Source organism: Triticum dicoccoides, chromosome 4B (genome assembly GCF_002162155.2).
Source record: "Triticum dicoccoides isolate Atlit2015 ecotype Zavitan chromosome 4B, WEW_v2.0, whole genome shotgun sequence".
Lineage (NCBI taxonomy): Eukaryota > Viridiplantae > Streptophyta > Magnoliopsida > Poales > Poaceae > Triticum > Triticum dicoccoides.
The window spans coordinates 187,083,251-187,107,966 of record NC_041387.1 but is presented as its reverse complement, the minus strand read 5'-3'; the positions used below and the strand labels follow the sequence as shown (position 1 = coordinate 187,107,966).

Below are 24,716 nucleotides of genomic sequence, written 5' to 3'. Positions count from 1 at the left end.
AGCTGGTGTTATGCTTATTTGAACAATCGACCGGATTGAAGATTAACTTTCATAAAAGCGAGTTGTTCTGTTTGGGTAGAGCCAATGAGGAACAAGAGGCTTATAGGCAATTGTTTGGATGCGAATTGGGGGCATTACCTTTCACGCACTTAGGTATACCCATTCATCATCGTAAGCTGACAAACAGAGAATGCAAGTGCATCGAGGATCGGTTTGAGAAGAAACTGAGTTGCTGGAAGGGCAAACTCATGTCATATGGAGGCCGATTGATTCTTATTAATTCGGTGCTCACGAGTATGCCTATGTTTCTCTTATCTTTCTTCGAAGTCCCAGCTGGGGTTAGGAAAAGGCTGGACTTCTATCGATCCTGATTCTTCTGGCAGAGTGATGAACTAAAGAGAAAATACCGTCTCGCCAAATGGGATATCATCTATCGACCAAAGGACCAGGGGGGCCTTGGTATTGAGAATCTTGAAGTCAAGAACATATGTCTTCTCAGTAAGTGGTTGTATAAGTTATCAGTTGAGACTGAGGCAATGTGGGCGCAGATTCTCCATAGTAAGTATCTGCAGTCCAAGACTTTGTCCCAGGCGACAGTGAGACCGACTGACTTGCCATTTTGGAAGGGGCTTATGAGAGTCAAAGTTGCCTTCTTTAATAGAACAAAGTTTATTGTCGGTAATGGCAACACTACTCGCTTCTGGGAGGATACTTGGCTTGGTGAACGCCGTTGGCGCTTCAGTATCCATCCCTGTATCGTATTGTTCAACGACGTGATGCTCTTGCTGCAACGATTATGCAGTCCATTCCCCTTAATATTCAGTTTAGGAGGGTGCTTGTTGCCGACCGGTGGGAAGCATGGCTTCATTTGGTGAGTAGACTGATGGAGGTTCAGCTAGCTCATCAGCCTGATCACTTGTGTTGGAAGCTTACTAGGTCTGGAGAGTTCACAGTCAAGTCGATGTCATTAACTCTAGTGCTATTCCTAGTTCCAAACATGTTTGGAAAGCCAAAGTTCCTGAAAATTAAAGTGTTTATGTGGTTTATACATAAACAAGTCATTTTAACAAAGGATAATTTGGTTAAGCGCAACTGGACATGATCTACTATGTGTAGTTTTTGTGATCAGGACGAAACTATCAAGCACCTCTTCTTTGATTGCCCGTTGACGAGAGTTTTGTGGCACACGGTGCAAATTGCCTTTAACATTACTCCTCCGAATTCGGTCAGTACGTTATTTGGAACGTGGCTTGTTGGGATAGAGTCCGAAACAGCTAGACACATTCGCGTAGGAGTATGTGCGTTGTTATGGGCAATTTAGAATTGCAGAAATGATTTGGCTTTTAACAGAACAACAACTATTCATTTTTTGCAGGTTTTATTCCGAGCTACTGCGCTGATCCATATGTGGTCGTTACTCACTCCGACGGAGGCCAGGGAGCGTTTGGTTACTGGATCTATCCAGTGGAATATGGTAGCGCGGGATATCTTCAACCGGTTTGGATGGCGGTCATGTAATAGGATAGGCGATTAGTTTAACTATCTTTGTTATGCCAACCGGTTGTAGCTTTTGGGCCTTTTGTTTTTGGCGTTGTGGCTCTTTGTGAGCTTGCCGTTTTTTTTGTTTTCAGACTATAAGACCTTGTTGAACCTCTTTATTTATCTATAAATGTGGCCGTATGCATCGTTCTGATGCAGAGACTGGGGAGTCCCTCTTTTACCAAGCCCTCCCATACCATGCAGCACTATCACAGAGCGTTCCAACTCATCACCTGCCAACCACTGCTCAAGCTTTTTTCTGTTTCCATCAACCTCCACGAGATCTTCTTCAGCAAGGGAATGTGAAGTGCTCGCTAGATGCTAAGACCTCTCAACAATGTAACTTTAGTCATTCATATACCCACTATCTACCATTAGCACCCATCGTTCTTTAGCCTGGAACAGGTGCACAAGATTGACCTCCGCTTCCTTAACCAAAGAAGCTACCCTGTTTAAAGAGAAGAAAACATTTGGTTGTTTGAATCCTTTCTTTAGATAGGCACTCCATCCACTCTCATGTTTCTGACCAACAAGTTGCAAATACTCATCCACAATGTCCTCAATCCCATGAACAAACATTCTCACCTCCTCCACCCCAGATTTAATATGTCTGATTGTTGCGATTCTGCACGTCCATTCGGCCAAGATATTCATGCATCAACCTGAGCTCCCTTCTGATGTGACCCATGCTTCCTTGAAGCTCTGTTAGCCGTGTTATAAAGTTATTGAAATGTAAAGTAGCCTGGTTCGTTGCTTCATTCGCCAGAGCTACACCGATCTTTGCCACTGCCAAGAGAATCACAACCTCGGCCATTGCTCCCCAAGTCAGAGCTGAGACAGATATGTTGCACAGCAGGTAGCCTGTGTGCCTTCAGATAATTTCTGTGGCCCAGCCTAAAAAATTAGAAGGTACTGTATATATTATTATCACACTGCAGTACTCAACCATGAATTACCATACTTCTGCAAGGAGATACACGAATTATGAGCTAAGCATATTAAGGAACAACGAACATTTTCAACTCATAAGGTGCTATTTCCTCCAAACATTTTGTAGATCTAGTCTAGAAGGAAAACAATGGATGCATAACATCAAGCAACCTATTTTGAAACAATGACTCAATGGCAAGTTTGCAACTAAAGTTGGCTGAAGCTGGGTATTTGACTAGTTTGGTTTTGCAGGATTTTGCAGTTTTTAGCTAGATCTTGTTTTGATTGGTGGTTAGGAGAACAAGAAGATTTCTGCACGAGCAAACTATGGAGGTTGATACATGCAGATTAATCAACGAAAATAACTTATGCATACCTGCTAAGGTAAGTCGCTGCTTTGTTGAGAAGAGCCGCCGTTCGTCGATCCCATACTTCTGATGAGAAGCACTCCCAGGCTCAGGTCTGTTAAAGTTTCTATGTTCACAAGATGTGTATTTGTGTACCAAACCAATAATTGCTTCTCTTACCAAACCAATAATTGCTCTCACCAGCCCTTGAGAAACTTTGGAAAACATGGCGTGGCCGTCATGCTTCAGTGTGCAGATGAAGCACGGCAACGAGAAGTGTCTTTACTCTTTAGTAGTACTACTCACCAGTCAGCTTATTTATAATTTTTTTATGCAAACTAGTCACCACTTTTATTAATTATTATTGCTAACTACAGAGCTTGGGATCCTTGCCAATAATTAATTCTGATAGTTGATGTTGGCAGGCATGGTGGCATGGATGATACACCAAGGACAATCTGATCGAGACCTGCTGACAGGTAAAACAATTCAGAATAAGCCCTAAAGGACCACAGGAGAATCGGCAGCTACCTGCACGGCATGAGAACACGGTCGTCCTCAACAGATCACGGCCAAGAGACCCTAGCTAATTTTTTCATCACAAAATTCTTCATGAAACTATGTGCTTTGTGAATTTACTCACAGTATTCGACTCCGGTAAGATAAAAGGAGATCAAGAGGGTGCATCTGGCTGATACGTACTTGCACCTTTGATCAAGATACACCATAGGATACATTTCATTTTGTCAGCGGAAGCAGCATTCAAGCAAATGCAGTAGCACGGGCATCTGTACCAGCGACTTTGCTAGTGGTGAAGTTGGATGGCTTACCTCGCTGTCGCCGCCGCCAGGAGTCTACTTCGCGTCGGCCACGGTGGGCGAGGGAGACTTGCCGGCAGCTGGGGGTGCGCCTGTCGCCGCAGGCGGAGAAGACACATTCTCCTATCCTAACCCTCGCCGGCGGTATGGTCCGTTCAGTCCTTTTTTTCTTTGAGCAATTCCAGTCTATTTTTCTTAAGAGCATCTCCAGCCGCGTCAACAAACCCCCCAGGGCTACTTTTTTGCACCTGCGCCGAAAAAACCTCCAGTCGTACCCCCAAGACACCAGATTCCTGGGTGCGTTTTTTAGGGATAGCCCTGCGAGGACAGGGATAGCGCAGTTTTTTAGGGATAGCAGATGTTTGGTTCGCGGGCGAGAAAGGATATGGACAGCCAGATTCCTGGAATATTCGCTGAAAATCCGGCTCCGCACGTACGCGAGAATCTCGCGGATATGGACGTCCACCCCGCGCAACCGAAACGTTTTCCGCGGCCCTCGCTCATTCACCATCTCCTTTCTCTTCTATCTCGTTGCGGCGACGGACACATCAGATCCAACAGCGACGGTGAAGGTGAGTGCGGCGCGGCATGGCTCTCTCCTTCCTTATCTTCCTCTCTGCCATGGCCTCTCTCGTTCCTCTCTTCTCTCCCTAGCTCGAGCTGCAAGACAGCAGAGGCCATGGTGGCGGCGGCGGAGACATGTGAGATTCACGAGCTGCCGCCGGTGTCGTGCGGATCGAGGCAGTTCTCTCGTCCGTCCGCTGGCGACAAAGCGTGGGCATGTGCCTTTGGGAGAGAGGAGGCAAGGCTGCTCCCGTGCGCAGTGGCGGCTGCTCCTGGCGGACGTGCTTGCCTTCTCCCGATCTGGACTCCTACCTTCTCAACGTATGCTTTGAAGAATTTGTCCCCAATAAGAGATGATGTGATCTAAATCGGTGCTTAGTAGGAACAATGCAATGCATATGTATTTAATCAAAAAGTCATTACAATTTATATCCATCACTCATCCCTCAAACCAAACAAGAACTCGGCTAACCTCACCCACCCAACCAAACAGAAAATAGGGCTATCCCTGTCCAGCTGGTTGGGGATACCAGCAGCCACATTTGTCTGTCCATTGAACCAAACACATCCAAAATCCGTCGGCTCGGCCCATTTTTGGGCCCGGCAATCCTAGGCCGAACCTAGCGCACTAGGGGGCACTCGGGGGCTCCGGCGGAAAGGAAAACCATGACTGGGTCAGATTGTCAAACGAAAAGTCAAGACAAACGTCCAGATTCCCCCCTCGTGCTCCCTCCCACCACCTTGCCGAACCCGGCGCCGCCCACCCCCACCACCGCTAGATAGGCCATTCCGCGCCGAAAAAGAGAGAGGGTTTCGCCGCGGCAACCTCTCTAGCACCTTCCTGGGTGCGTTTTCCGGCGCTCCGGCCACGCAGCGCGGGATACCGGCGGCTGTGCGCCCACCACGCTCGCCAGGTGTTCGGCGATTTGTCTGCTCGGCGAAGGACTCAGATGATGAGGAGGCGCACGCGATGCTGCTGGAGCAGGAAGCCGATGCCGACGTCTAGAACGAAGAGCATCTCATGGTCCTCGCCGCCCTGTTCGCGAGCAATGCAAAGCCGCGGCGAGGTGGCTCGGCGCCGGGGCAGGTGAAAGCAAAGAACCGGCATCGACTGGAAGGTTGTTGCTGGCTCTACTCCAACTACTTCGCCGACACTCTACTGCACGACGACAAAGTATTTCGGCGCCGTTATCGGATGAGCCGAAAGCTTTTCCTCAGGATTGTGAATTCCATCCAGGAGTTCAACAGCTACTTCAAGTGCAAGAAGGATTGCACCGGCACACTTGGATTCACCTCAATCCAGAAGTGCACGACACCTATGAGGATGCTTGCATATGGAGCTCCCGGTGATTCACTCGACGACTATGGGCGCATGGCTGAGTCCACGACCATTGAGTGTTTCTACAAGTTTTGCAGGGCAGTGGTGGTAGTGTTTGGACCGCAATACTTGTGAGCACCCAATGCTGAAGACACTACTAGGATCCTAGCATACAATACAACAAGAGGATTTCCTGGGATGCTTGGAAGCATCGATTGCATGCATTAGAAATGGGAAAACTATTCATTTTCTTGGCAGGGGATGTACAAATGTGCCAAAGGCAGTTGCAGTGTGGTACTTGAGGCAGTGGCCACACAGGACCTTTGGATTTGGCACTCCTTCTTTGGTATGCCAGGAACTCACAATGACATCAACGTACTACAGTGCTCCCCTGTCTTTGCCAAGCTTGTTGAAGGTCATTCTCCTCCGATGAACTTCGAGGTCAATGGGCGGCACTACAACAAGGGATACTACCTAGTAGATGGCATCTATCCGAGATGGTCTACATGTGTGAAGACTATCTCAAACCCTGTGCCAGAAGGCAAGAACTCTCACTTTGCGAAGGTTCAAGAGGCTTGCAGGAAGGATGCCGAGCGGGCATTTGGTGTGCTCCAATCTCAATTTGTTGTTGTCCGGTACCCCGCTCGGACCTGGTCAAAAGATCAAATGTGGGAGATCATGACTTGTTGTGTCATCTTGCGCAACATGATCATTGAGAGCGAGCACGAAGAGCCAGTGTTTGACACTAAACCATATTATAGGCAGGGTCCTATTTCCCAAGTTGATCACCAGCTACTGGCAACCTGGACTGCCTTCCTCAATATGCGTCAAGAAATCCGAGACCCACAGGTGCACCAACAACTGCAGCAGGATCTGGTGGAGCACCTATGAAGGCTCAAGGGCAACGCCTAGCTCGACGTGTGATGAAATATGAGTTTTTATTTGTAAAACTATTTGTTGAACTATATAATTGTATTGAACTATTTGATTTATATTGATTTTCTGTGATGAACTATGTGATAAAAATAGTTTCTGTTGAATTTATGTCGAAGCACGCCAAATCACACCGAATATGGGCCGAAATTGATCAATTTGCGCTGATAGTGGGCCATTTTGCATCGAACATGGGATGGAAAGTGGGCTAATTTGCGCCGAAAGTGGGCCAAAATCGGCGCCTCGAGGCGATCTGGGGGCGGCGGCTGGCAACCCGATCGCCCCCAAGCCGAAATTTCCGCCGGCACGCCCCCAGGCGGCGCTATTTCTAGCCCCTGGGGGGGATAAACAAGTGGAGATGCTCTAAGGACAGTTCAGTTAGTTTTTTTTGAGAACTGACAGTTCATTTAGTAGGTGACTTGTGAGCACCGGGCCAAATGGGCATGCCCGACCCCTTTCATGGCATGGCCCATGGCGACCCATTATACAATTTTGCTTCTGTGAGAGGCACGTCCATGCCTCTCGAAAACAGAAAAAATATGTGTTTTTTCTTTTTTTTTCGTGAGAGGCACAGTTTTTCTTCCGCAAGAGCCACGGTTTTGCTTCCACGAGAGGCACAGTCGTGCCTCTCGGAAACAAAAAAACGCATTTTTTTCTTCCATGAGAGGCACGACCGTGCCTCTCGAATATGAAAAAAACGTGTTTTCTCTTCTTTTTTCCCGTAAGTGGCACGGTTTTGCTTCCGCGAGAGGCACGACCATGCCTATCAGAAACGGAAAAAACACTTTTTCTCTTCTTTTTTTCTTCCGTGAGAGGTATGGTTTTGCTTCTGCGAGAGGCACGGATTTGCTTTTGCAAGAGCACGGCCTCTCAGAAATGGCTTCCGAAAAGAGAAAAAAGACATGCTCTGGTTCGTTTTTTTGTCTATTTTTTCGTGAAAAAAGGTTTGTCAAAATCTGTCAACATGGATATAGTTTTGAAGATCTTGACGCGAGCAATCCAACAATGAAAAAGGTTTGAGATTTAGACGCACTGTTTAAGAGATAAAACATTTTGAATAATGGATCTATGAAAAAAAACTCCGTTGTGGCGACAAGTGGCGCACATGTAGCGCGTCACTTGTCACAACAGGGGGATGATCTTTGGAAGAAGTACCCCCTCAATTAGTGATTTCGCATATTGATACATCTCTATCGTATGTATAATTTTTGATTGTTTCATGCCAATATTATACAACTTTTACATATTTTTGGCAACAATTTATATGATTTATTCGACTAACCTATTGATCTAGTGCCCAGTGCCAGTTCCTGTTTGTTGCATGTTTTTTGTTTCACAGAAAATCCATATCAAACAAAGTACAAACACGATAAAAATTTACGAAGAATTATTTTGGAATATATGTGATTTCTGGGCGGTGGAATCAATACAAACAGGGGCCCACAGTGACCGCAACCTACCAGGGCACGCCGGGCACCCCTTGGCGCGCCCAGTTATCTTGTGCCCTCCTCGAAGGTCAGTTGGGGCCCTTCTTCTGGCACAAGAAAGATAATTTATGGAAAAAAGTGGTGTAAAAATTTCAGCGGAATCGGAGTTACGAATCTCCGGAAATTAAAGAAACCGTGAAGGGCCAGATCTGGGGAGCGCGAAACAGAAGAGAATAGAGAGGGAGATCCAGTCTCGGAGGGGCTCCCGCCCCTCCGCTACCATGGAGGCCATGGACCAGAGGGGGAATTCTCCTGCCATCTAGGGGGGAGGCCAATGAAGAATAAGAAGGAGGGGGCTCTCTCCCCTCTCTCCCGACGACGCCGGAGTACCGCCTGGGCTAGCATCGTGTTGGCGATCTACATCAACAATCTTTCTACACCATCAACACTAACTCTCTCCCCATCTATGCAGTTGTGTAACACCCTTTCTCCTAGCTGTAATCTCTACTTAAGCATGGTGCTCAATTCCATATATTAATTCCCAATGATCTATGGTTATCCTATGATAATTGAGTAGATCCGTTTTGTCCTGTGGGTTAATCGTGATCTTGGTTGGTATGATTCTACATTTTATTTATGGTGTTGTCCTACAATGCCCTTCATCTCGCGCAAACGTGAGGGGCCCCCGCTGGAGGGTGTTGCAATATGTTCATGGTTTGCTTATTGTTGGTATTGCGGGGGTGACAACAGCCTAAACGCGGATAAGTGGGTTATGGCATATGGGATAAAGAGGACTTGATACTTAATGCTATGGTTGGGTTTCACGACCTTAATGATCTCTAGTAGTTGCGGATGCTTGCTAGGGGTCCAATCATAAGTGCATATGGTCCAAGTAGAGAAAGTATGTTAGCTCATGCCTCTCCCTCATATAAAATTACAAGAATGATTACCGGTACTTGTTATCGACTGCAAGGGAAAAATGACTTTCTTGTTGACAAAAGCTATCCACTTTTACTGTCTTGCAATTTATTCATAGTTTTATTCTCGCAAAGTACTCATAGTTTTATTCTTACAAAATAATTTCATACTTGTTCTAGGTAAAGCAAATGTCAAGTGTGTGTAGAGTTGTATCGATGTTCGATAGAACTTGAGGGAATATTTGTTCTACCTTTAGCTCCTCGTTGGGTTTGACGCTCTAATTTATCGAAGAAGGCTACAAACGATCCCCTATACTTGTGGGTTATCAAGACCTTTTTCTGGCGCCGTTAGCATGCGATGAATATTCTCGTGTGTACGTGTTTGCTTTATCACTAAGTAGTTTTTATTTTCTATTCTAAGTTGTTCTCTATCTTTAATTATGGGTATGGAACATGAAACACTAAAAAAATTAGTTGTACTTGCTACTCATGGAGATGGGGAAACTCCTAAAATCCTCGATGCTCGTTATGTGAAAAATATTAACACTACTTTGATAACCCCGAGAAAACCCCATTCAACTTGATAATGGGAGTAACGTTGGATCAACGTGAATACTTTAGGGATTATCGCTTGACACAAAACTGAAACTATTATGGGATCAAATTGATATGTTGCATTGGTATGCTTGGAATTTATGCTAGAGATATTATTATACTTGTTGCTCTAGGATGAACGCTCCACACCTTCCCTTTTCATGCAAATTTAATGATAATGAAACCTTGGCTTCTTATACCAATGGTAGATATGATTATTATGATGTGGAACAAATAGAAGAATTTATTGCTTTTAAGGCTGCTTATGAAATTGAATCTTTGTTTTTAAAGTATGAAGCTTTTGATGATGATGTTTATAGACCTGGAAATTTTACCATCCTTAAATATTGCTATGATAAGTATAAATATAATTCCGATATTGATGAATTTATTGAGAAAATCTCCGCTGTCCGAGAAGAGACTAATAATTTGCAGGAGTCTATGGAAGAAGGTATTGATGAAACTGTGAGCTCAATGTATGAAAAAGATGACGAGGAGAGCAAAGAACAAAAGGAAGAAGACTGGATTAGCTACCCGTGCCCACCTTCTAATGAGAGTAACTCTTCAACTCGCACATTATTTAATTTCCCTTCATGCTTACTGAAGGATGAATGCTATGATCCCGTTGATTCATTTGAATATCCATTTTTGATGAAATTGATGATTGCTATGATTGTGACCAAGATTCCAATATGAATTATGCATATGGAGATGAACTTGCTATAGTTCCTTATGTTAAGAATGAAATTATTGCTATTGCACTCACACATGATAGTCCTATTATCTTTTTGAATTCTCCAAACTACACTATATTGGAGAAGCTTGCACTTATTAAGGATTACATTGATGGGTTGCCTTTTACCGTTGCACATGACGATTTTGACGAACATATGCATGTGATTGCTTCTCATAGTTGCAATTATTATGAGAGAGGAACTACATCTCCGCCTCTCCATGTTCCCAACACGATAGAATTGCAAGAAATTGCTTATACTATGCATTGGCCTTTACTTGATGTGCATGAATTGTTCTTGTATGACATGCTGATACATAGAAAGAGAGTTAGACTTCGTCATTGCATGATATATGTGAAGGAAATATGCCCTAGAGGCAATAATAAAGTTATTATTTATTTCCTTATTTCATGATAAATGTTTATTATTCATGCTAGAATTGTATTAACCGGAAACATAATACATGTGTGAATACATAGACAAACATAGTGTCACTAGTATGCCTCTACTTGACTAGCTCGTGAATCAAAGATGGTTAAGTTTCCTAGCCATGGACAAAAGAGTTGTCATTTGATTAACGGGATCACATCATTAGGAGAATGATGTGATTGACTTGACCCATTCCGTTAGCTTAGCACACGATCGTTTAGTATGTTGCTACTGCTTTCTTCATGACTTATACATGTTCCTGTGACTATGAGATTATGCAACTCCCGTTTACCAGAGGAACACTCTGTGTGCTACCAAACGTCACAACATAACTGGGTGATTATAAAGATGCTCTACAGGTGTCTCCGAAGGTACATGTTGGGTTGGCGTATTTCGAGATTAGGTTTTGTCACTCCGATTGTCGGAGAGGTATCTCTGGGCCCTCTCGGTAATACACATCACTTAAAGCATTGCAAGCATTGCAACTAATGAGTTAGTTGTGGGATGATGTATTACGGAACGAGTAAAGAGACTTGCCAGTAACGAGATTGAACTAGGTATTGGATACCGACGATCGAATCTCGGGCAAGTAACATACCGATGACAAAGGGAACAACATATGTTGTTATGCGGTTTGACCGATAAAGATATTCGTAGAATATGTAGGAGCCAATATGAACATCCAGGTTCCACTATTGGTTATTGACCGGAAACAGTTCTAGGTCATGTCTACATAGTTCTCGAACCCGTAGGGTCCGCATGCTTAAGGTTTCGATGACAGTTATATTATGTGTTTATGAGTTTTGATGTACCGAAGGAGTTCAGAGTCCCGGATGAGATCGGGGAAATGACGAGGAGTCTTGAAATGGTCGAGACGTAAAGATTGATATATTGGACGACTATATTCGGAGTTCGGAAAGGTTCCGAGTGATTCGGGTATTTTTCGGAGTACCGGAGAGTTACGGGAATTCGTCGGGAGAAGTATTGGGCCTTATTGGGCCATACGGGAAAGAGAGAGGGGCTGCCTAGGGCAGGCCGCTCGCCCCCCCAAGGCCTAGTCCGAATTGGACTAGGGGGAGGGGCCGCACCCCCTCCTTCCTTCCCTTCTCTCTTCCCTTTCCTTCTCTCCTACTCCTACTACATGGAAGGTCTCCTAGTTGGACTAGGAAAGGAGGGTGTCCTACTCCCGGTGGGAGTAGGACTCCTCCCTGGCGCGCCCTCCCTTGGCCGGCCGCCTCCTCCTCCCTTGCTCCTTTATATACGGGGGCAGGGGGCACCCCATGACACACAAGTTGATCTACGGATCGTTCCTTAGCCGTGTGCGGTGCCCCCCTCCACCATATTCCACCTCAGTCATATCGTCGCGGAGTTTAGGCGAAGCCCTGCGCCGGTAGAACATCACCATCGTCACCACGCCGTCGTGCTGACGGAACTCATCCCCGACGCTTTGCTGGATTGGAGCCCGGGGAATGTCATCGAGCTGAACGTGTGCTGAACACGGAGGTGCCGTATGTTTGGTGCTTGGATCGGTCGATTCGTGAAGACGTACGACTACATCAACCGCGTTGTCATAACGCTTCCTCTTAACGGTCTACGAGGGTACGTGGACACACTCTCCCCTCTCGTTGCTATGCCATCACCATGATCTTGTGTACGCGTAGGATTTTTTTTTGAAATTACTACGTTCCCCAGCAGTGGCATCCGAGCCTAATTTTTATGCGTTGATGTTATATGCACGAGTAGAACACAAGTGAGTTGTGGGCGATACAAGTCATACTGCTTACCAGCATGTCATACTTTGGTTCGGCGGTATTGTTGGATGAAGCGGCCCGGACCGACATTACGCGTACGCTTACGCGAGACTGGTTCTACCGACGTGCTTTGCACACAGGTGGCTGGCGGGTGTCAGTTTCTCCAACTTTAGTTGAACCGAGTGTGGCTACGCCCGGTCCTTGCGAAGGTTAAAACAGCACTAACTTGACGAACTATCGTTGTGGTTTTGATGCGTAGGTAAGAACGGTTTTTGCTAAGCCCGTAGCAGCCACGTAAAACTTGCAACAACAAAGTAGAGGACGTCTAACTTGTTTTTGCAGGGCATGTTGTGATGTGATATGGTCAAGACGTGATGCTATATTTATTGTATGAGATGATCATGTTTTGTAACCGAAGTTATCGGCAACTGGCAGGAGCCATATGGTTGTCGCTTTATTGTATGAAATGCAAACGCCCTGTAATTGCTTTACTTTATTACTAAGCGGTAGCGATAGTTGTAGAAGCAATAGGTGGCGTAAACGACAACGATGCTACGATGGAGATCAAGGTGTCGCGCCGGTGACGATGGTGATCATGACGGTGCTTCGGAGATGGAGATCACAAGCACAAGATGATGATGGCCATATCATATCACTTATATTGATTGCATGTGATGTTTATCCTTTATGCATCTTATTTTGCTTTGATTGACGGTAGCATTTTAAGATGATCTCTCACTAAAAATTATCAAGAAGTGTTCTCCCTGAATATGCACCGTTGCCAAAGTTCGTCGTACCCAGAAACCACGTGATGATCGGGTGTGATAAGCTCTACGTCCATCTACAACGGGTGCAAGCCAGTTTTGCACACGCGGAATATTCAGGTTATACTTGACGAGCCTAGCATATGCAGATATGGCCTCGGAACACAGAGACCGAAAGGTCGAGCGTGAATCATATAGTAGATATGATCAACATAGTGATGTTCACCATTGAAAACTACTCCATCTCACGTGATGATCGCTTATGGTTTAGTTGATTTGGATCACGTAATCACTTAGATGACTAGAGAGATATCTATATAAGTGGGAGTTCTTAAGTAATATGATTAATTGAACTTAAATTTATCATGAACTTAGTCCTGGAAGTATTTTGCAAATTATGTTGTAAGATCAATAGCTTGCGTTGTTGCTTTCATATGTTTATTTTGATATGTTCCTAGAGAAAACTGTGTTGAAAAATGTTAGTAGCAATGATGCGGATTGGATCCGCGATCTGAGGTTTATCCTCATTGCTGCACTGAAGAATTATGTCCTTAATGCACCGCTAGGTGACAGACCTATTGCAGGAGTAGATGCAGACGTTATGAACGTTTGGCTAGCTCAATATGATGACTACTTGATAGTTTTGTGCACCATGATTTATGGCTTAGAATCGGGACTTCAAAGATGTTTTGAACATCATGGACCATATGAGATGTTCCAGGAATTGAAGTTAATATTTCAAGCAAATACCCGAGTTGAGAGATATGAGTCTCCAACAAGTTCTATAGCTAAAAGATGGAGGAGAATCGCTCAACTAGTGAGCATGTGCTCAGATTGTCTGGATACTTCAATCGCTTGAATTAAGTGGGAGTTAATCTTCCGGATAAGATAGTGATTGACAGAATTCTCTAGTCACCATCACTAAGTTACTAGAACTTCGTGATGAACTATAGTATGCAAGGGATGACAAAAACGATTCCTGAGCTCTTCGTGATGTTGAAATCGACGAAGGTAGAAATCAAAAAGGAGCATCAAGTGTTGATGATTGACAAGACCGCTAGTTTCAAGAGAAGGGCAAAGGGAAAGAAAGGGAACTTCAACTAGAATGACAAGCAAGTTGTCACTCCCACGAAGAAGTCCAAAGCTGAACCAAAGCCTAAAACTGAGTGATTATACTGCAAAGGAAATGGTCACTAGAAGCGGAAATGCCCTGAATATTTGGTGGATAAGAAGGATGGCAAAATGAACAAGGGTATATTTGATATACATGTTATTGATATGTACTTTACTAGTGTTTATAGTAGCCCCTGAGTATTTGATACTTGTTCGGTTGCTAAATATTAGTAACTCGAAACGGAGGTTACAGAATAAACAGAAACTAGTTGAGGGTGATGTGACGATGTGTGTTGGAAGTGGTTCCAAGATTGATATGATCATCATCACTCCCTATACTTTCGGGATTAGTGTTAAACCTAAATAAATGTTATTTGGCATTTGCGTTGAGCATGAATATGATTTGATCATGTTTATTGCAATACGGTTATTCATTTAAAGTCAAAGAATAATTGTTATTCTGTTTACATGAATAAAGCCTTCGATGGTCATACACCCAATGAAAATAGTTTGTTGGATCTCGATCGTAGTAATACACATAATCATAATATTGACGCCAAAAGATGCAAAGTTGATAATGATAGTGCAACTTATTTGTGGCACTGCCGTTTGGGTCATATCGGTGTAAAGCGCATGAAGAAACTCCATAAAGATGGATTTTTGGAATCACTTGGTTATGAATCATTTGATGCTTGCGAACCGTGCCTTATGGGCAAGATGACTAAAACTCCGTTCTTCAGAACAATGGAATGAGCTACTGACTTGTTGGAAATAATACATACCGATGTATGCGATCCAATGAGTATTGATGCTCGTGGCAAGTATCGTTATTTTGTAACCTTCACAGATGATTTGAGCAGATATGGGTATATCTACTTGATGAAACATAAGTCTGAAATAGTTGAAAAGTTCAAAGAATTTCAGAGTGAAGTAGAAAAATCATCGTAACAAGAAAAATAAAGTTTCTACGATCTGATCGTGGAGACGAATATTTGAGTTATGAGTTTGGTCTTCATTTGAAACAATGTGAAATAGTTTCGCAACTCACGCCATCTGGAACACCACAATGTAATGGTGTGTCCGAACGTCGTAATCATACTTTACTAGATATGGTGCGATCTATGATGTCTTTTATCGGTTTACCACTATCATTTTGAGGTTATGCATTAGAGATAGCTGCATTCACGTTTAATAGGGCAACATCTAAATCCGCTGAGACGACACCGTATGAACTATGGTTTAGCAGTAAACCTAAGCTGTCGTTTCTTAAAACTTGGAGTTGCGATGCTTATATGAAAAAGGTTTTCAACCTGATAAGCTCGAACCCAAATCGGAGAAGTGCGTCTTCATAGAATACCCAAAGGTAACTATTGGGTACACCTTCTATCACAGATCCGAAGGCAAGTTATTCGTTGCTAAGATGGATCCTTTCTAGAGAAGAAGTTTCTCTCGAAAGAAGTGAGTGGGAGAAAAGTAGAACTTCATGAGGTAATTGTACCTTCTCCCTTAGAAAGTAGTGCATCACAGAAATTAGTTCCAGTGATTCCTACACCAATTAGTGAGGAAGTTAATGATGATGATCATGAAACTTCAGATCAAGTTGCTGCCAAACCTCGTAGGTCTTCCAGAGTAAGATCCGCACCAGAGTGGTATGCAATCATGTTCTGGAAGTCATGTTACTAGACCATGATGAACCTACGAACTATGAGGAAGCGATGATGAGCCCAGATTCCACGAAATGGCTTGAGGCCATAAAATCTGAGATATGATCCATGTATGAGAACAAAGTATGGACTTTGATTGACTTGCTCGATGATCAGCAAGCCATTGAGAATAAATGGATCTTTAAGAAGAAGACTGACGCTGACGGTAATGTAACTGTCTATAAAGCTCGACTTGTTGCGAAAAGTTTTCGACAAGTTCAAGGGGTTGACTACGATGAGACTTTCTCACCCGTAGCGATGCTTAAGTCTATCCGAATCATGTTAGCAATTGCCGCATTTTATGATTATGAAATTTGGCAGATGGATGTCAAAACTGCATTTCTGAATGGATTTCTGGAAGAAGAGTTGTATATGATGCAACTGGAAGGTTTTGTCAATCCTAAGGGAGCTAACAAAGTGTGCAAGCTCCAGCGATCAATCTATGGTCTGGTGCAAGCCTCTCGGAGTTGGAATAAATGCTTTGATAGTGTGATCAAAGCATATGGTTTTATACAGACTTTTGGAGAAACCTGTATTTACAATAAAGTGAGTGGGAGCACTACAGCAATTCTGATAAGTATATGTGAATGACATATTGTTGATCGGAAATAATGTATAATTATTCTGCAAAGCATAAAGGAGTGTTTGAAAGGAGTTTTTCAAACAAAGACCTTGGTGAAGCTGCTTACACATTGAGCATCAAGATCTATAGAGATAGATCAAGACACTTGATAAGATTTTTCAATGAGTACATACCTTGACAAGATTTTGAAGTAGTTCAAAATGGAACAGTCAAAGAAAGAGTTCTTGCCTGTGTTGCAAGGTGTGAAGTTGAGTAAGACTCAAAACCCGACCATGGCAGAAAATAGAAAAGAATGAACAGTCATTCTCTATGCCTCAGTCATAGGTTCTATAAAGTATGCTATGTTGTGTACTAGACCTATTGTATACCTTGCTCTGAGTTTGGCAAAGGAATACAATTTTGATCTAAAAGTAGATCACTAGAACAGCGGTCAAGAATATCCTTAGTGAGGACTAAGGAGATGTTTCTCGATTATGGAGGTGATAAAAGAGCCAGTCGTAAAAAGTTACAACGATGCAAGCTTTTACACCAATCCAGATGACTCTATGTCTCAATCTGGATACATATTGAAAGTGGGAGCAATTAGCTAGAGTAGCTCCGTGCAGAGCATTGTGGACATAGAATATTTGCAAAATACATACGGCTCTAAATGTAACAGACCCGTTGACTAAAGTTCTCTCATGAGCAAAACATGATCATACCTTAGTACTCTTTGGGTGTTAACCACATAGCCATGTGAACTAGATTATTGACTCTAGTAAACCCTTTGGGCATTGATCACATGACGATGTGAACTATGGGTATTAATCACATACAGATGTGAATATTGGTGTTAAATCACATGGTGATGTGAACTAGATTATTGACTCTAGTGCAAGTGGGAGACTGAAGGAAATATGCCCTAGAGGCAATAATAAAGTTATTATTTATTTCCTTATTTCATGATAAATGTTTATTATTCATGCTAGAATTGTATTAACCGGAAACATAATACATGTGTGAATACATAGACAAACATAGTGTCACTAGTATGCCTCTACTTGACTAGCTCGTGAATCAAAGATGGTTAAGTTTCCTAGCCATGGACAAAAGAGTTGTCATTTGATTAACGGGATCACATCATTAGGAGAATGATGTGATTGACTTGACCCATTCCGTTAGCTTAGCACACGATCGTTTAGTATGTTGCTACTGCTTTCTTCATGACTTATACATGTTCCTGTGACTATGAGATTATGCAACTCCCGTTTACCAGAGGAACACTTTGTGTGCTACCAAACGTCACAACGTAACTGGGTGATTATAAAGGTGCTCTACAGGTGTCTCCGAAGGTACATGTTGGGTTGGCGTATTTCGAGATTAGGTTTTGTCACTCCGATTGTCGGAGAGGTATCTCTGGGCCCTCTCGGTAATACACATCACTTAAAGCCTTGCAAGCATTGCAACTAATGAGTTAGTTGTGGGATGATGTATTATGGAAAGAGTAAAGAGACTTGCCGGTAATGAGATTGAACTAGGTATTGGATACCGACGATCGAATCTCGGGCAAGTAACATACCGATGACAAAGGGAACAACGTATGCTGTTATGCGGTTTGACCGATAAAGATATTCGTAGAATATGTAGGAGCCAATATGAACATCCAGGTTCCACTATTGGTTATTGACCGGAAACAGTTCTAGGTCATGTCTACATAGTTCTCGAACCCATAGGGTCCGCACGCTTAAGGTTTCGATGACAGTTATATTATGTGTTTATGAGTTTTGATGTACCGAAGGAGTTCGGAGTCCCGGATGAGATCGGGGACATGACGAGGAGTAAAGATCGATATATTGGACGACTATATTCGGAGTTTGGAAAGGTTCCGAGTGATTCGGGTATTTTTCGGAGTACCGGAGAGTTATGGGAATTCGTCGGGACAAGTATTGGGCCTTATTGGGCCATACGGGAAAGAGAGAGGGGCTGCCTAGGGCAGGCCGCGCGCCCCCCCAAGGCCTAGTCCGAATTGGACTAGGGGGAGGGGCCGCACCCCCTCCTTCCTTCCCTTCTCTCTTCCCTTTCCTTCTCTCCTACTCCTACTACATGGAAGGTCTCCTAGTTGGACTAGGAAAGGAGGGTGTCCTACTCCCGGTGGGAGTAGGACTCCTCCCTGGCGCGCCCTCCCTTGGCCGGCCGCCTCCTCCTCCCTTGCTCCTTTATATACGGGGGCAGGGGGCACCCCATGACACACAAGTTGATCTACGGATCGTTCCTTAGCCATGTGCGGTGCCCCCCTCCACCATATTCCACCTCGGTCATATCGTCGCGGAGTTTAGGCGAAGCCCTGCGCCGGTAGAACATCACCATCGTCACCACGCCGTCGTGCTGACGGAACTCATCCCCGACGCTTTGCTAGATTGGAGCCCGGGGAATGTGATCGAGCTGAACGTGTGCTGAACACGGAGGTGCCGTACGTTCGGTGCTTGGATCGGTCGATTTGTGAAGACGTACGACTACATCAACCGCGTTGTCATAACGCTTCCGCTTAACGGTCTATGAGGGTACGTGGACACACTCTCCCCTCTCATTGCTATGCCATCACCATGATCTTGCGTGTGCGTAGGAATTTTTTTTGAAATTACTACGTTCCCCAACAATATGTTGCTTTGTGCTCACTACTAAATGCCAAATAATTGTTAATTAAAATAGGCTTTGATATACCTCGGGATTCGGGTGGATCCATTACTTGAACACTTTCTACCTAGCTTAATAGCTTTAAAGAAAGCGCTGCCATGAAGACAACCCGGAAGTTTTAGAGAGTCATTTATTTCTATTGAGTGTTTTTATAAAGTTTAAAAACAAAAAAATATAGAGGGGAACTTAAAACTTTACAAAAAGAAAAGTGAAAGTGCGAGGGACGAGCATTGTGATAGTGGGAGCTAGCCTTGAACTTTGTTCATGCCCGTGGAAACTTTGTGAATCTTAATTACAGAAACTTTTCAACAAAAACAATTATCCCCTTGTACAAATCCATTGTATTATGAAATTATTGTGCCAAGATTTGCCTTTAGGATGAGTAGATTGCTTGTTGGTATGTGCGGTGCAAAAACAGAGACTTTGCTTGTAGTGCGTGATTTTACATTTTTTACTGGAATGTTAAAAGCTTCTGAAACTTTTTGCACAGTCTTGCTATACAAATTGTTTATTTTGTCCTAATTTTTCAGAAGTTTTGGAGTACCATAAGTATGGTCGATGTTCAGATTGCTATAGACTGTCCTGTTTAAGACATATTCTGTTTTTGATGCATTGTTTTGCTTGTTTTGATGAAACTATCGATTCTATCGGTGGTATAAGCCATGGAAAAGTTATAATATAGTAGCTACAATGCAAAAAAAATGAATTGGTTTGCAACAGTACTTAGAGTAGTGATTTGCATTATTATACTAACGGATCTTACCGAGCTTTCTGTCGAGTTTTGTGTGGATGAAGCGATCAAAGATCGAGGAGGTATCAATATGAGGAGAAGGAGGAGAGGAAAGAGCTCAAGCTTGGGTATGCCCAAGGCACCCCAAGTAAATATTCAAGGAGACTCAAGCGTCTAAGCTCGGGGATGACCCGGAAAGGCATCCCATCTTTCTTCAACAAGTATCTGTATGTTTTCGTCTTTGTTTCGTTCATGTGATATGTGCAAATCTTGGAGCGTCTTTTGTTTAGTTTTCATTTTTCTTCTATGCACCATGCTGGTATGAGATAGTCAATGGTTGATTTATAGAATCCTAATTGCACTTCACTTATATCTTTTGAGTATGGCTTTATAGAATGGTTCATGTGCTTCACTTATATCATTTCAAGTTTGGATTGCCTGTTTCTCTTCACATGGAAAACCGTTATTTGTAGAATGCTCTTTTACTTCACTTATACTTATTAGAGCATGATCTTTTGTAGAAATAATTAAACTATCTTGCTTCACTTACATCTATTTAGAGAGTCAAAAGCAATTGGTCATTTGCATGGTTAGTCATGATATCCTACACAAAACTTATGGATCACTGAATATGATATGTTTGATTCCTTGCAATAATTTTGCAATATAGAGATGGTAATATGTGGGAGGTACTAGTAAATGGTTGTGCTTAGTAAGAATATTGGTGTTAAGGTTGGTGATTCCCGATGCATGCACTTATAGTCTCTCGTTATGCTATGAAGTTGGAAGATGATTTATTATTGATTGTCTTCCTTATGAGTGGCGGTCGGGGACGAGCGATGGTCTTTTCCTACCAATCTACCCCCCTAGGGGCATGTGTAGTAGTACTTTTCTTCGAGGGCTAATAAAATTTTGCAATAAGTATGTGAGTTCTTTATGACTAATGTGAGTTCATGGAATATACACACTCTTACCTTTCCGCAATTTGCTAGCCTCTACGGCACCGTGCATTGCCCTTTCTTACCTCGAGATGTGGTGCAAACTTCGCGGGTGCATCCAAACCACGTGACATGATACGCTCTATCACACATAAGCCTTATTATATCTTCCTCAAAACAGCCACCGTACCTACCTATTATGGCCTTCCATAACAATTCCGAGATATATTGCCATGCAACTTCCACCGCTTCCGTTTTGATGACTTGAGCATTCATTGTCATATTGCTTTGCATGATCATGTAGCTGACATAGTATTTGTGGCTCAGCCACCGTTCGTCATTTTTCATGCATGTTACGCTAGATCATTGCACATCCTGGTATTGCCAAAGGCATTCATATAGAGTCACATTTTGTTATAGGTATCGAGTTGTAATATTGAGTTGTAGAAGTGTGATGATCATCAATTTTCATTATTAGAGCATTGTCCCAGTGAGGAATGGATGATGGAGACTATGATTCCCTCACAAGTCGGGATGAGACTCCGGACAATGAGAGAAAAAATATAAAAAAAAGAAAAAAAGGAAAGAAAGGAAAAAAATAAAAAAAATAAAAAAAGAGAGAAGGGCATGCTAGTTCCACACTTGTGCTTCAAAGTAGCACCATGTTTTTCATATGGAGAGTCTCCTATGTTGTCACTTTCATATACTAGTGGAATATTTTTCATTATAGGATTAGATGCACACCCACTTAGTTTTCATTTTCAGCTTTCATACACTTATAGCTCTTAGTGCATTCGTTGCATGACAATCCCTACTCCTTGCATTGATATCGACTGATGGACATCTCCATAGCCTGTTGGTTAGCCGCATCGACGTGAGACTTTCTTACTTTTTTGACTTCTCTATATTTACCCCTATCATCATACTCTATTCCACCCGTAGTGTTATATCCATTGTTCGCGCTCATGTATTGCGTGAGGGTTGAAAAAGCTGAGGCGCGTTAAAAAGTATGAACCTATTGCTCGGCTTGTCATCGAGGTTGTGCATGATAAATACTTTGTGTTAAGAAGACCGGGAATGACAAGACTATATGATTTTGTAGGATTGCTTTCTTTAGCGTTGATATTTTGGAAGACACTAGTTAGACACCCGTGCGTTGCCACGGGATAACAAAATATATAGTATAATGATAGATTGAAAGGTGTCATGTGTGGTTCTAAAACGTCATTATGGATGTTCATCCCTTCCTAAGTTACGCTCTTCTGGTTCGTCTTCTACCACCTCGTCCCCACTACAACCCCTTCCCTAATGCTTTGACCTCATAGCCATGTTGCCATGTCTAGAATCGTCGTCCCTAGGATTGCCTACGACTTGTTATCCAGTTTGCTCATCATCGCCAGATATCACCTCCTCTTTACACATAGTCCAACAAGGCATAAAAATGCAATCTGGGCACATGTTGGCCCAATGTAAAATAGCAAAGCCCAACAAGGCACAATAAGCAATCGGGCACCTAAGAACTGTGCAACTACTTAGCTCACATGGATGCACATAAGATGGTACACTATCAAAACAAAGTAGTCTATGTGGCAATTTGATAATAAAAAAATTTACATGATCATACTGAAACCTTCATCGGGAGATTATGTTCTTTCAAAGATTATACACTCAGAGATACATAGCTTTGAGGGAGCACAATGAAAGTAGGATTTATGTCGGCATAGCCAACATACATCATGTCTAGCACAAAGTGATGGTCATTTACATGAATCAAAATACACATTCACTTGTCAGCACACAGAGAAGGTGTCATCTGAAAATAAGTAATCATTAGTTTTATACTCATACACTTATCTCACACACACTTACCATGAACGAAGCCACAAACCGGTTTCTACATGCATATGTAATCATGCATCAACCCTTGCACATACAAAGTACATCTCTATTCCTTTTTTTCGGCGTTGGAGCTACAAGTTGATATAGTGTTGGACAAACTCCTGCTAATGAAGATGCAACAAAATCGAGGCTGATTAGTATGATCCTTCTCACTGTAAAATTCAGCAGCAGCAACATCCATTCCAATGACCAACTGTCACACCTGAATAAGTATATAAAAGGTCGCCCCCCTCATAAAAGTACATAAGGTCTGAATCATGAGCTAATGTATAGACAGAAAAAATTCTTCTATTGTACTCAGCCTTAGCTACAACTGTCTTCAACAGTTCAAGAATCAAGACCATCTTTATTTTCGTGCATGAGTATAAGTTTTTTTTAAAGCACATATGAGCATTTGGATTCACGTATTCAACTCAAGTCGTCACAAAACAGTCAAGGCTCACTATTGCAAGTTGCGGAAACTGAAAATAGTGTCTGTACTCAGAACATCATAATCCATAAAATTGCCCATTTCATCATTAAGAGCAGACTCTACTTTATATCGTGAAAGAAAACATATTGTGGTTTGCACTCATCCTGCCATCAGAGTTCCCTACAACTTAGCGATACATCATACTCCTACATATAAAGAAATTGTGCTATCCAATAATATAGTAGCACCAGAGAAATATGTGGGTGATTGTTACCTGAATGTTAGGTGCAAAACCACCTTTCATCATCCAAATGTTTGTCGGGTCTTGGCCATACATCTTGGTTATGCGATGAACACTCCATATACATATTTTGAAGTACAAATACGTTATGAAAAGGCCAGGTTAGCTGTTCACCTTCAAGTGGTGCTACACCTGAACTCCCATCTTCATGGCCTCCCTGAACAAGGAGGCGCCATCATGAACTCCTGGACAGTACAAACATATTATCTGACATGTCGTGGGAAATTATATTAATTCATGCCCCACAAACAATATAAGCTGCTTGGCAAGCTTGATGACTTGTTCAGTTCAATTTCACAAACCTACAAACAGGGCTGGGTCCTTCCGACCTTGTCGTATGTCCTAATCCCCGACCGTCAAACCATAGGTTGTCGCAGCCGTTGTGGTCGTAGGCCAGCGAGATAGGAGGAGACCTGCACGGCATCACCCTCCGGGTCGGCTTCCTTGATCATACAGGAGCGGTAGACCAGGTCGAGGTCCTCCAAACTGAGGTCTGAGCTGCTGTCGAAGATCATTGTCCTGGAAGGGAGACTCCGCGCCTTCGATACCACCAACCTGAACCGTGTCGTGGTCACATCTCCTCACCTCACCTCGGTTGCGTCACAGTCACCTCGCCACCGCCGCCGTCGCTGTAGCCAACCTCATGTCTCGCATGGACGGCGGACATGAAGGAAGGTTGTTGGGGAGGTCGAATCTCGAGGGAGAGTAAGGCGCACCTCACCGCCACTGCCTTTGCCTCCGCCGCCCACATGCCTTGCCTCGATTTGGGGACCGAAGGGGAGGCCGCTGGGGAGGTCGAGGGAGAGGCCGGCCGGCGGTAGAGTGGGTCGGGATCTTTTTTGGCGATGCTACTGGTTTCCGCAGGTCAAGCGACAGTTGGGGATAGCAGGGGGGATCGTGCGTGCGTGGGTTGTATGCTCGTACATTTTTTTCTGGCCTTTTTAATCGGGGAAGGTGGGCGGGAGGATGTAGCGATCGACAGGAGCTTGAATCGATCCCCTTTAATAGTAGAGATGATTGTTTGTTGGGATGCCTGACTATTGATGTCTTTAAATCAAATTATAGACTATTGCTTTGAATTACTTATGTCTTAATATTCATGCCATGATTAGATATATGATCAAGTTTTATGCTAGGTAGCATTCCACATCAAAAATTATCTTATTTACCATTTACCTATTCGAGGACGAGCATGAATTAAGCTTGGCGATGCTGATACGTATTCTTCGTATCTATAATTTTTGATTGTTTCATGTCAATATTATATAACTTTTACATATTTTTGGCAACAATTTATAT

General features: G+C 43.2%; 1 long non-coding RNA gene across 1 annotated transcript; it reads right to left on the bottom strand.

Moving 5' to 3' along the window:
- Positions 1-1,868: 1,868 nt before the first annotated feature.
- Positions 1,869-3,686, bottom strand: LOC119293527. Its single transcript, XR_005143096.1, has 2 exons — positions 2,846-3,686; positions 1,869-2,433 (listed from the first exon to the last, which is right to left on the bottom strand). It is a non-coding gene; the product is annotated as an uncharacterized LOC119293527 (long non-coding RNA).
- Positions 3,687-24,716: the final 21,030 nt, after the last annotated feature.